The sequence below is a fragment of the Amblyraja radiata genome, chromosome 28 (genome assembly GCF_010909765.2).
Source record: "Amblyraja radiata isolate CabotCenter1 chromosome 28, sAmbRad1.1.pri, whole genome shotgun sequence".
In the NCBI taxonomy this organism is placed as follows: Eukaryota; Metazoa; Chordata; class Chondrichthyes; order Rajiformes; family Rajidae; genus Amblyraja; species Amblyraja radiata.
In genome coordinates, this window is record NC_045983.1 from 22,219,349 (window position 1) to 22,233,829 (window position 14,481).

The following is a 14,481-nucleotide window of genomic DNA, read 5'->3' on the forward strand; positions in this document are numbered from 1 at the left end:
CCCAGATCTACAGGGGGGGCCCCAGTGGTGCCACCAAAAACCATTACTTCCATCTTTTTATCATTACATTTTAAAAGGTTCAGAGCCATCCAGGCCTTTATGTCGTTGAGACACTCAAGTAACAGTCCGACAGAGTGTTCATCCTTCTTTTTAAGAGGCACATAAATCTGACTGTCGTCTGCATAAAAGTGGAATGAAATTTCATGTTTCCTAAGTATGGAACCAAGTGGGAGCAAATAGAGAGAAAAGAGGAGAGGGCCAAGAACTGAGCCCTGTGGGACCCCACACGAGAGAGGAGCAGAGGAGGATACAGAGTCCCCAAAGCTGACACAGAAAGTTCGATCAGCCAGGTACGACCTGAACCACTCCAGTGCTATGCCCCTGATACCCACCCACTGCTTCAAACGTGAGATCAATATTTCATGGTCCACTGTGTCAAAAGCAGCAGTCAAATCTAAAAGCACAAGGGTAACACAGTCACCACGGTCAGTAGCTAAAAAAATATAATTAAAAACTCTTAAAAGGGCTGATTCGGTGCTGTGCAGGGATTTAAAACCAGATTGGAAATCTTCTAAAATATTATGTTCTTCCAGAAAGGCCATTAATTGACTGTGCACGATCTTCTCCAGGATTTTTGATAGAAAAGGCAGTTTGGAGATAGGCCTGAAATTACCAAGAACTGCAGGGTCAAGAGCAGGTTTTTTAATCAGGGGTTGTACTACTGCATGTTTATAATTTTCAGGGACAACACCTGAGGACAGACTGCTATTAATGACTGCAATAACAGATGGTCCTACAGCTGGGAAAACCTCTTTAAATAGTCGAGGAGGGACAGCATCGTTTGGAGAACCTGAGGGCTTCAAATGACCAACAATCTCCTGTAAAAAGGAAAGAGTCACAGGCTTAAACTGGTCAAATACAGCCGAGCAGGGGACAGAGATTGAGGGGTCATAAGCAGACGGTGGGATTAGAGCTCTAATAGAAGTGACCTTATCAATAAAAAAGTGAAGGAAGTTTTCACACACAGCAGGGGACGCCTCCATACAGATAGTCTGCGGAGCATTAAGAACTGTGTCAATGGTGTTAAACAAAACACGAGGCTTGTGACAGTTTGACAGGATAATATCGATGGATGTTTGGATGACGCAAAATGGGGTCAGTAGGGCAAAGCAAGAGAAAAGATCAACCATTTTGTTGAGGGGCCAAATGGCCTATTGTTGCTTTTGTTCCTTCATGTTTTTGTAGTATTCAGCATAAGGACTATCACCAGTCTCCAGTCCTAGAGGATCCTCTGGGCCTTCCTGTCTGATGATACTTTAAAAGCATAGATCGGAGGGGCAGGAAGATGTCCTTAGTGACCTGGCGCCGACCTGTAGGGGGTATGGCTGCCTAGCCTGCAGCTGTCTGTTTTTTCATCTTTTTTCTTATTTTTAGTTAGTTTAGTGTTTTGTTTTTGAGGAGTTCTAGCTTTTTTATGTGTGGGGGAGGGGGGGGGGGAAAGGGGGAAACTAATTTTCAGGGTCCCTACCTGGTCGGAGATGCAGCTTTTCTCCGGGCTGCACTTTCGACCCGTCCTCGCGGCCTACCAGCGGGCCTGGAGCGGCGTTTCCTGAGGGGATCGCCCGGGGCATCGGCGGCATCTGCAGCGGCTGCGGAGCTGCGGGTCCGAGGAGCGAGGGGACCGCCCTGAGCCTCGGCATCGGCGGCGGCGGCACCGGCATCGGCGGCGGCGGCACCGGCATCGGCGGCGGCAGAGCTGCGGGTGTGAGGACGGCGGTGCAGCGCTGGAACGCCATTGCGGGGCGGGCGGTGCCTTGCCTGGGTCGCCGCGCTGGAACTCCGGTGAGCTGGGACCGGCGTTAAAAACATCGCGGAGCTGCGGGCGGCGGCGCTGAACTTACATCGGGAGCCTGGGATCTCGCGACGAGATCGCCAGTTGAGCTCCATTCGGCGCAGCCTTGTCGGCTCCGGAAGCCACGGTCTCGAGTAGGGAGGCGGCCGTTCCAGGGTTCCCAAGCCGCTGAGAGGACTCTCCCGACGCCGGAACACCATCACCCGGCGAGGACGGCCTGGAACATCGGGCCTCCGTGAAGGCAACTGTGGAGGCCTCAATAGGCCCGACTATGGGTGAACATTGGGGATGGGACCGGACTTTGTGCCTTCCCCCATAATGGGAACCATTGTGGGGGGATGTTTTTATGTTTTTATGTTGAAGCTATTTATTATTGCTATGTTTGTATTCTTTTTTATGTGCTGCATTGGCAAAAAGAATTTCACTACATCTAGGTGTATGTGACAATAAATACAACCTTTGAACCTTTGAACCTTTGATATATTTTGTTTCCCCAGGAAAAAAAGGACAGTTGAAAATAGTGCAACACTAAGTAATGTTCACCGCCATTAATGTTGACACCCAACTGAAACTTCTAGTTGTGATAATCACTTTAAATGTCTGCCTTAAGCTCTGATATGGCTGTTGGTACTGGATGTGGATGGAGCATGAAAGACTGCAGGTAATATAAATCCTGGTGTGAAGCATCTTCTGATGGACCTGCAGATGCTCGTTTACAAAAAAAGACACAAAGTGCTGGCATAACTCAGCGGGTCAGGCAGCATCTCTGGAGAACATGGACGGTGATGTTTCGAGTCGGCACCCTGCTTCAGACTTGTTCCGACCTGAAACGTCACCTCTCCATGTTCTCAGGTAATCTGCCGTTACAGGTACTACCTGTTGGCGAGGGTATGGGCTGAGAGCATGCATTTACCATGAACGCATTGGTGGCCAGATGGCCAAGTGCCGACATTCCTCATGTTTGATCCTGGAGTTAAACTGGCCAACCCTCCTGGAAATGATCTCCAACACCAATCACACAGGGATTTGCCTGATTAAAGGAGGATACTTCATTTGATGGAGATTGTCAGGGAGCATCTCAGGTTTGTGACAGCAAAGACACAACTTTAGCAGAAATGGGTACCTGACAGTGTAGAATTCAATATTGAGTTCAGAAGGCTGCAGTGGCCAGACTGAAAACAAGTTGCTGTTCCTCAATCTTGCATAGGTCTGCATTGTGGCTGTGCAGGAGGCCACAGGCCAATGGGTTAGAGCTTCATTAGTCAGAGCATTGAGTATAGAAGTTGGGAAGTCATGTTGCAGTTGTATAAGACTTTGGTGAGGCAGCATTTAGAGTATTGTGTTCAGTTTTGGACACCATGTTACAGGAAAGATGTTGTCAAGCTGGAAAGGGTGTAGAGAAGGTTTACAAGGGTGTTGCCAGGACTCAAGGACCTGAGATATAAAGGTTGAGCAAGCTGAGACTCTATTCCTTGAAGTGCAGGAGGATGAGAGGTGATCTTATAGAGGTGTATAAAATCATGAGAGGAATAGGTTGGGTAGACGCACAGATTTTCTTGCCCAGAGTAGGAATCAAGAACCAGAGGACATAGGATTAAGGTGAGGGAGGAAAGATTTAATAGGAACCTGAGGGGTAACTTCAGGTCACCAATCACACTAAGGGTGGTGGGTGCATGGGACATGGTGTATGGAAGTAGTTGAAGCAGGTAATATTTCAACGTTTAAAAAGCATTTAGACAGGTAAATGGATAGGACAGGTTTGGAAGGATATGGGTCAAATGCGGGCAGGTGGGATGTGTAGATGGGACATGTTGGCCGGTGTGGGCAAGTTGGACCAAAGATTCTGTTTCCACGCTGTAAGACTCTATGACTTTAGATCAGAGTGAGTGTGGGATGAGGAATGGGGATGGCAGGTGCTAGAATCTGGAATAAAACATAAACTGCTGGATTAACTCAATGGATCAAACAGCATCTGAGGAGGTAAAGAGGTAATCAATGCTTCAGGCTTAGACCCTGCATCAGGAATGAGGGATGAGGAATGATGAGTATTTTTTACATTTTCTGTGTTTTTTTAAAGATTTGCATCATCTGCATTCTTTCACATTTCTGGTTCTTTTGCAAACTGGAAGTGCTGGCTATCTGAACAGATGAAGTCAATACCATGTTCGGAAGGCTACAGTGTGCTGTATTGGAAGATGACATCCTCATCCTTGAGCTTTTATCAACCTCGCAATTTTTGGCCTCTTCCAACAAATCTCACTGGAACCGAGAGACTGTGGAGATTAATGGAAGGTGAGATACTTCATCGTGTACAGAACCAAAGTCAATATAAATGCCAAGATTAGTTGCAACAGTCATGAATTTGCATCAATGTCAATGTCAGTTGATGCTTAATATTTTATTATAATTTAAATCATGTGCATGAAAAACTTTATGGAAGCACATTTAAATGAGGGTTCTCCAAAGCCATGTATAGTTACTCTGTAGCAATCACACTACATTAAATATTGTGTTATTAATTATATTGTTGATGACTGTGCCTTTATATTCCGTATGAAACAACATTTTATTCTGCTGCTAAAGTGGTTCCATTGACTTCCACTTTAATTGTAAATCAAATGAAAGTTTGTTACTAATCACATTTCTACTGTCACTGGGCGAAATGTAAGATGGATATAGCTTGGAATGACCTACTTAGGATGGTATGTTCAGTCCACTGACCACCGGGTGGCGCCATGATGGCAGCCTCGCCAGCAGCCTATGTGTTATTTTGACTTGTTTTTGTTATTTTTAGTGTGTCTAAAATGTATGTTTTAATGTTTCTCAGTATGTTTTATGTGGGGGGTGATGGGGGGTGAATGGGGGAAACCGTTTTCAGTCACTTACCTCAACGCAGATGTGATCTTTCTCCGTCCCCCCCCCCCCCGCGGCCTAACAACTTGGATTGGTGCGGCCTTTCCTGGAGACCGGACCAGCGCTTCAGCCGCAAGCGCGGCGCGGCGCGGACTTACCATCGAGGAGTGGGCGATCCTTTGCCGAGGATCGCTGTGGAAGTGCTCCGACCTCGGGGCCTGTGGACTTTAACACCGTAAAGCCGCGGTCAGTTCCGCGGTCAGTTACCCATTCAGTTCCTCTCTCCCGCCTTCCCGTCGAGTTCGGCAACACATTCTTTCAAATGTTTAAAATCATGAGAGGAATAGATTGGGTAGACGCACAGTCTCTTGCCCAGGAATTGAGAACCAGAGTAAATAGGTTTAAGGTGAAGGGGGAAAGATTTAATAGGAATCTCAGGGTCAAATTTTCACACAAAGGGTGGTGGGTGTATGGGACGAGCTGCCAAAGGAGGTAGTTGAGGCTGGGTTGCAACATCTAAGAAACAATTAGATGGGTACATGGATAGGACAGGTTTGGAGGGATATGGGCCAAATACCGGCAGTAGGGACTAGTGTAGATGGGATACGTTGGTCGTGCGGGCAGGTTGGGCCGAAGGGCCTGTTTCCACGCTGTATGACTCTGTGACTATAGATCTAGGTCTTCTCACAATCACCTTTATTTGAAATCACCTGGTTCTCTTTGGCTATTCTGACCAATCCGTGAGGCTTCACTCACCAATCTGACCTCAGCGTGAAATGACCAAAATGGTGCCAAGTGATTGTAGAATACAGAATATTGGTGTGTTGATGTTATTTAGAAGATGTGACAACTAGCACCATGTTACGCAGAAATATGTCCCTGACAATGGCTCCAGGTGAGTCAGTGGATTTCTCATCTTCTAATATTATTAGCACATAAGGAATAAGGTTGCACTTGCTGATTCACAGTGACAGAATTAATCAAATTCCACTTGATTTAGATTGGCAACAACTTGCAGAAGGCAAAGGAAAGCAGAATGAATTTGCTGTTAAACTCAACATAAAAACATCCAGTCTCATTCCTGGATTGCAGGGTAGGTTGGCTCGTTGAAGAGCAATTGAGAAATACAAGGTATTTCTTTTCAATTTTGTTCAGCCACAAATTAAATATTGAACTCCTATTCACTAAGAAACAAGGTTGTGCACCATTACATCTACAGGGACTAGTGCTGTGAATATATCCTCCTTCTGGACTCTGTATGTCGATGGTGGGTAGTTTAAATATAATGGGTTCACAATTATCTTCATTGTCATCATGCTGGAAAATGCATCGATCCAGTAGTGTGAACAAGAAGTGTAAGCAGAACATAATGGAAATACTCAATAGTTCGCATCTGAGAAGTAGAAACAGAGTTCATATTTCAAGTCCAGGATCTTTCAGTTTTTACTGTGAAACAGAAAAAAAACACATTCATTTGCAACAGCAGAGAAGGTGGAGGATGGATGTGTGGATTTAGGGTTAGGTTTATTATTGTCACCTATAGAGAGGTACAGTGAAAATCTGTGCTTTGCATGCTATCCAATTAAAGCAGATACTATACATAAATACAATCAAGCAAAACTCGGGTACAATCTCAAGTACACTGGGTGAGGCAACAGAAAAGATACAGAGTGCAGAATATAGTTTACAGCATTCTAGTGGACCAGTTCCAGAGACAAAGGAATGTCTACGATAGGGTGAGATCAAAGCATTTAATAAGGCAGTTAGCTAATGGTTACAATTAGATTATGCTTCTTTGCCTGTGTAATGTGTTGCAAATGGTATAGCTGTGGGACATGCCAGGCAGGCCAAGACTATATAACACTTGGGCATTGTTGTATCAGTGCAGTGCAGGAGACCACAGGCAGAGAGGCGAGCGTGGGAATAGAATCGGGAATTAAAATGGCAGGAGAGTGGAAGCTCAAGGTACCTCCTGCGGACCGAAAACAGATGTTCCACCAAGCAAAATACAAAGTGCTGGAGGAACTCAGCGGGTCTGGCAGCATCTGTGGATGGAATGGACAGATGACATCTTTTCAGACAGATGGGTCCTGAGCTGAAATGGCGCCTGTCCATTTCCATCGTGGGTGAGGATTGATTCGCTGAGTTCCTCCAGCACATTGTGTTTTGCTCAAGATTCCAGCATCTGCAATGCAGAGGAGGTATATTGTCAACACAAGAATGTGCAGTAAGTTGGGAAGTATGCCAAGAAGTCAAGAAGGGAATATTCCCTTCAAAATAGTGAAAGGGGAGGGGAGGGGAGGGTAGTGTGGTGCCTTTAGGCAGGGAGAAGTATGAGAAACCATGGTCAACATTTTATCTTCCAGAAAATAACCTGGGAGAGCTGAACATTATTGTTCTGTTCCCAAAACACAAACTCACCCACACATATGCATGGACACACGCACACACTCTCACTGCCATTCAGTCACATATGCACCAGCACGCACGTTCATGCAAATATGCTCGCGCACACACACACACACACACACACACACACACACACACACACTCACACACACACACACACACACACACACACACACACGCACACACACACACACACACACACACACACACATGCATGCAAATACAGCCCTTCGATTAGAAAATCAGTGCCAGGGAATAATTGTGCAGAAGTGTGATTAATACAATATCACAAATGGCTGTGAGCACAATTTGTTATGTAAAGTAATTTCCACATAAGCATTAGTCATGAAGCAACCTGCTTTATTTAGTTTGATTTTTACATAAGTGTAATGCTTCAAGAGGCTAGAGAGATTAAGTATGCGGCTGATAATTAGGAATAATAAATGCGGTGCCTTTTCTAGCTACAGAATAAACTGCACGGCTCATCTTTTTATCGCATGCTGGCAGCATATTAATGAGCTTCCAGACCATCCACAACATGCACAACAATTAGAGGTTACAGTGCCAGAACCTGGAAAACAAAGGCAGAAGAACAAGAGATGAATGGGAACAGAGAAACCAGAACAAAAGGACAATGTGCTTCTGCATTATCTTTCACAAGTTCAGGATGTGCCGAAGCATTTCACAGGGATAATGATTCAACAGAAAAGAGTTTACCTGACCTCTAAATTAGTGCTGTAACATTTTTACCATCCATCTGAGAAGACAGACCTGGCCTCAGTTCAATGTCCTTTCCCCAAAGGACGGAGCCTCAGAAGATTTATGCATCAGCCTGGATGTCTAGAATGTGTCCTGAACCCATGACCTCTGACACAATGGCAAGACCCTACCACTGATCCAGGCCTGTCACATGTGTAAATGCAAACAGCAGAAGCCATTCAGTTAATGAATGTAGATAATGCAAGATTATGTGAATGAGTCTGAAGAAGGGTCTCGACCCAAAATGTCACCTATTATCTTTCACAAGTTATAAGGAGTAGAATTAGGCCATTCGGCCCATTCCTCCGCCATTCAATTATGGCTGATCACTGCCTCCTAATCCTATTTTCCGGCCTTCTCGCCTGTTCTAATCATGAATTTGTCTATCTCTGCCTTAGCCTTGGTGGCCACAGCCCTCTGTGGTAATGAGTTCCACAGATTCATTACCTCCTGACTAAAGAAGTTCCTTCTCACCTCCTATCTAAAAGAGTACCCTTTAATTCTGAGGCTATGACCTCTGGCCCTAGACTCTCCCACCAGTGGAAACATCCTTTCCACATCCACTCCATCTATGCCTTTCATTATTCTGTAAGTTTCAATGAGGTCCCCCGTCAACTTTCTAAACTCCAGCGAGTAGGGCCCAGTAATGTAGAAAGGCTCATCATATGCTAACCCACTCATTCCTGGAATCATTCTTGTGAAGAATTTTCTCCGGAGATGCTGCCTGACCTGCTGAGTTACTCCAGCATTTTGTGTCTATCATTTGGATGCTATTGGATGAAGTGACAGGTGAGTGGATGGATATAGAGGGGGAAGGAATGAAGAAAGGCAAGGAGCATATCAGGGACCTGGAAAATGTGGACCTCAATTGAAAAAAGACAATTGTCCAGCTTTTTGTGTCTATCCCCTGTCTAGAACTGATCCCTTAAGCATTGCCTGGATTCCCTGCACCCATATAAGCATTCTTCCTCATATTCTTTCTTTCCTCATTCCTTTTGGCAGTTTTTTTAAGTTCCATTGTGTGAACAAATGACTCCAATTGCTCTGCCAACTTCTTTGCATTTTTGAAACGATTGAAATTCTGCTTCACACAATTTCATTCATGTCTGAATCCCATTATAATACTTTCTATAAGTCAAAGCAAGGATTGTCGGTTTATGAGTAAATTCAGTTACACAGGGGGTGTGATTTTGGGTTAATCCATTCTTAAGGGGCTTTCTCACGGGGCGACTTGACGCAAGAGGTAACCAGAGTTGAACATCGTGGGAACCTCGTACGATAACCGTACGGCATTCGTGGACCACCGTGGACCACCGTGGCGCTAACGGCAGGTACTCGTGTAACTTGTTGACTCGGGAGAAAATTCAAGCAAGCTTGAATTTCTCCAAGAGTGACTTGTACACTTGTGGTTGAACATTGCAACATTATATGGACGTAGTGGCCAGTGCGATATCCGTAATAACTCTTGCGTTTACCGTGGGAACTCCTGCGAACGGTGAACCCCGAAGCTGGACAGAGGGGACAGAAGGTGAGTAAAAAAGGTGGTCTCAATATCGCCAATGGAACATGTGTCCATCGAGGACGTCCCACCTCATTGTCATTGTTGGAGAATCTTTTTCACTGGAACACTTGCAGAGATGGCTCCCAGAAAAGCTCAAAGAAAGGGGGTAAAGCATGTCAGAAAGGTTTTTGCCATGCAGGAGAATGAGGAGGAGACGCAGCAAGAGAGAAAGGTGGAGAGGCAACAGGAGATGCCACAGATAACACTGCCTGTGGGCTCCTTGGAGCAGGGAGAGGGTGAGCAAGGTGGATTTCAGATTGCCTCCCCAGTAGCCGTTGTAGGAATTGCCTCAACAGATGCGTATATAAAGGGAAGATGGCAGAAGGTAAGGCCATATAACTTCACCAGGGAACAAGAGGGGGAACTTGTAGAATGGTACCAATTCAACGAAATTCTTTACGATAAATCCAGAGAGGATTACAGAAACAGGGAGAAAAAACGGAACCTGCTGGAGACGAAGGCTGCGGAGTATCCCGGGTGCTCATGTGAGTATATATAAGATAGACTTTTATAAGAATCGCCTGAGGCCAAGTAGCGGAGGGTGATTGCTATGCGCAACCCTGGTTCCAGTGCCTTTCTCATTACAGTGTCAGTCTTCTTCAGCAGAGGTCCCAAATTATTCTTCAGCTCATTAAAGAGCTCGGGTGAAATTCTGACAAAGTTTGTGAATGTACTTGTATCCTCTTCGCACAGCACATTAAGCAGTTTATCATATTGTCCAAATAGAGGTCTCCATTGAAAGATGGGCTTCACCCAGTGAGACTTCCTCTTAATTCTCTTTTTAATTAATCTCACCCTTCTGCCTTCACGCAAGCGTCCTCGATTCACATGGAGGGCTGCTGCATACAGCGCGTCAATGAAAAACACCACCATCCTGTACTCGAAACTACTTAGTACAGGCATGTCTCCAAATGAGCCAATTCAACCAAGGGAGGATATTTATAGTGTGTGAAAAAAAAAGTGACATCATTTGTGCCACGTGATGATTTAACAACACTCCACAGTTCACAATGTTCATTCAAGATTTAACGGGAAAGCTCGGGAGACGGACAAGTCACTCGCACAAATAACAGAAATGCCGAGTACCCGTGGGAACTCTTTATCTACCCCCCGTTATATCGTGTGATATCGTGCTAGACCACGACCACTTCACTCTGGTTACATCTAGCGTCAAGTCGCCCCGTGAGAAAGCCCCATTAGTATCGGAATGACCTATTGTGACCTCTATGCTAGACAACTTGGATTACAATGCACAAGTATTGTGATACAATAGGAGTTTTGACCCAGTGTGATTATAGGGTCAGCATTTGGATACAAAGTAGTCATTTAACTAGATTGTGGGGTTGTAAATCTACTTTGTGCAATAGCCCTCAGTATAAAGAGAGATCCATGCTGCAAGCATGGACTACAACATGTATCGATCATTGTATCCTTGTTTTTGTACCATCCATTTCTCATGTCTCAAGGCACTGGTGTATTGTTTTACAAGTTCTGAATTTTTAATGTTCCAGGTAAAACACAATTTAATTTTCACCAAATTGATCGCTTTTTTGCTAGGATATTGTTGGTGAATAGAGCCCGAGCTATTTGAGTGAATTACACGAAAATCCATCAATGTAGCTGTCACAGTATATTTCTCGGGTGAAGAATTTCAGCTCAAAGTTAACAAACACAAGTGACATAATAATGAGAACTAAATATAGGAGCTGATAGTGTAGAATATTATGTCTTGCCTTCCAGAGTGCTGACATGCATAGAAATGCATTAATTCTCTAACAGCATCCAATGCAAGCTATTGAGATACCCCATGCATCTATTTGCTGTGTACTGTTTCCTGACTGCGAAACAGGTCCCAGCTACCCTAACCAACAAAGCTCAGGCAGAGATTTATAGGGTTCAAACGTTAAAGATCTCCAACAGTGCTTGACACATTTCATTTTGCAAAACACGGTGTTGAAATTACCACCTCTGTAAATGCATAGAAAGCGAGAAAATAGTAAAAATAAATATGGCTCCCATTGCGACAATGATAGAATGGAAAATAAAGAAATGACTCAGGCACAAATCAAATATATTTTACGTGTATGGACTGCAGAAGGCATAACAGTTGAGAAAATGGATCACATGAAAGCTTTGGCAATCGTTACACCTGCTCATCATTGCATGAGAGAGGTCACCACTGCTTCCTACTCGATTTGTCCACGTTCAATTCAGACACTGGATTTGCCAGCATTGGTCGCTTCCTAAGCACAAGCAACCATTGAATGCTTTCATGTGCCCACAAAGTCGCCCATTATAAACCAGAATGTTATCCTTTCCCTCAATTTCTTAATTGTAGGGTGGAACTGATTTGACATTTTGTGCAAAAATGCATCGATATTTTAGTTCACTGGATGCAGAGATCATGAATTTCTAGGTAAATAATGTAATGGAAATGGGAAGGTTTGATGGTAGTGAGGAACAAAGAAATGAATATCACTAATTCAGGGCTGCACAGTGCCGCAACAGTAGAGTTGCTACCTTACAGTGCTTACAGCGTAAGAGACCAGGGTTCAATCCAGACTACGGGTGCTGTCTGTAGGGAGTTTGTACGTTCTTCCCGTGACTGCGTGGTTTTTCTCCGAGATCTTCGGTTTCCTCCTACACTCCAAGACCTCCAGGTTTGTAAGTCAATTAGCTTGGTATAAATGTAGATTGTACCTAGTGTGTGTAGGATAGTGTTAATGTGCAGGGATCGCTGATCAGTGCGGACACGGTGGGCTTGTTCCTGCGCTTTATGTCTAAAATAATGGGAAAATATTGGAGAAATAAAGGTGGCAGCTGCAAAGGTTATAGATCCTTTAGCCCAAATTCCCTTGATTCTCAAACAATTCAGTTAGAATGTAAGTTAGCAAATGCAACACAGCTATTTAAGAAAAGTGAGAGGAAATGTAGAGAATTGCAATCCTGTTAATATGACAACAGTTGTTGGTAAAATACTGGAAGCTGTAATTAAAGACTTGGAAATCAACGTGTTTTTATGAGTAAAAATCGTGCTTTATAAATCTAAGATCTTTTTAAGATGTTACTAGTGGGAGATAATGGGTGAATAGTGAATGTGTTATATCTGGATTTCACATGGTATTCATTTGACTACTATGCATAAAGATTGTGGCAGCAAGTAGGGCTTATGAAGTGTGAACAACCTTTTACTTGTTAAAAACAGAAAACAGAAGGAATAAATGTGTAGGAAGGAACTGCAGATGCTGGTTTACACCGAAGAGAGACACAAAATGCTGGAGTAATTCAGCGAGACAGGCAGCATCTCTGGAGGGAAGGGATCTCAGTCTGAAGAAGGGTCTCGACCCAAAACTTCACCCATTCCTTCTCTCCAGAGATGCTACCTGTCCCGCTGAGTTACTCCAGCATTTTGTGTCTACCTTCAGAAGGAATAAATGGATGGTTTCAGCTGGAATCATATTAGTAGGGAGCACTGGGCCCTTGTAATTCATTAAGAAAAAGCTTTTCACTGTACCTCGGTACACGTGACAATAAACTAAACAGAAACTGATAATTTATTTGTGACATATGAAAAATATGAAATATCTATGTTAAACACAGAGTGCTGGAGTAATTCAGTGGGTCACGCAGCATCTGTGGAGTGGAATGGAATGGATAGATGACGTTTTGGGTCGGGTCCCTTCTTCATATCTAAATATGTTGATAACAAAACGCTGGAGAGGAAAGTAGCCTGTGAGGATGATGCAAGAAGACAGCAAAGGATGAACATATTTTAATAAAATGAGAAAATGTAATGTAATGCATTCTTGATAGGAAAAACAAAAATAAAACAGTTTTATTAAACATTGAGAAACTTGTAAATGTCTGAATTATCTTGTGTGGATTCATGAGATGCATTAAGTAAACATGCAGCTTGTTATATTATTGTAAATGTGAGATTAAAGAACAGTATTGCCAGACAACAATACTATTTTACCTGTTGGACTACATTATTCTCCGGTGCCCGTAAGATTGTTGCAATGAGTAAAGGTAAACAAAATCTATGTTCCATGACTGGTGGGATTGTTGTATGAAAAAAATCAACACTAACACGTGATGGCTATTTGTAATGTGTATGTTTGAGATGATGTTGCAGAGACATTCAGAACATTCAGACTGAAAAATGAATTGAAAGGGAGAATGATGGATAGAAGGCTCGTTATATCCTTTTGCGTTACAGGAAAGCAAATATTGGATTTTATCACCAGTGGGGAAATAAATGAGGATTAAAGTAAAAATCCTGTTGTGATCAAGCTGACATCGAATGACTAGTTCCATGGATATTAATTTCAATGCTTGAGGCAAGCACATGGTGAATCTGTTGATGATTTCTTTACATGGCACAGAAACATACTCAGTAATGAAATGGATGAAAGGCTAGTGGAACAATTTATTTGATTCATCTAATGCCCAGATGCGCAGAAAGTTTCAACGAACGAGATGCTCACTGTTGCACAGGCACATAGGTATAACCAGAACCCAGGTGGCCACAAATAGGCCAATGCAGCCAACACAATGGCATGAACATTGAATTATGACCCCCCACCACCACCTTCTGAGCCCCACCTGGACTCCCACCTTTTTCTCCCCTCACCTCCCCTTCCAAATTCCTTCCTGTGGCTTCACAATTTGCAACTCTTCAATCCTTCTGCCTCACACTTTATGCTTTATGCCCCTGTCCCACTTAGGAAACCTGAACGGAAACCTCTGGAGACTTTGGGCCCCTCCCAAGGTTTCCGTGCGGTTCCCAGAGGTTGCAGGTGGTTGCCGGAGGTTGTAGGTAGTGTAAGCAGGTAGGGAGACTGACAAAAACCTCCGGGAACCGCATGGAAACCTTGGGTGGGGCGCAAAGTCTCCAGAGGTTTCCGTTCAGGTTTCCTAAGTGGGACAGGGGCATTAATCTGTGGTCTCTGATCCAACCATCTGCCTATCAAATTCATCCTCGCCCATGCCCACCTATTACCTGCGACGATTTGATCTGCCTCTCCTCTTTTCAAGCCACAAACTA

At 44.0% G+C, this 14,481-nt stretch overlaps 1 long non-coding RNA gene across 1 annotated transcript; it reads right to left on the reverse strand.

The window, feature by feature from the left end:
- Window positions 1–786: 786 nt before the first annotated feature.
- Window positions 787–6,614, reverse strand: LOC116989207. The gene is made up of 3 exons (XR_004416173.1): window positions 6,604–6,614; window positions 3,479–3,489; window positions 787–1,052 (listed from the first exon to the last, which is right to left on the reverse strand). It is a non-coding gene; the product is annotated as an uncharacterized LOC116989207 (long non-coding RNA).
- Between the last annotated feature and the right edge of the window lie 7,867 nt (window positions 6,615–14,481).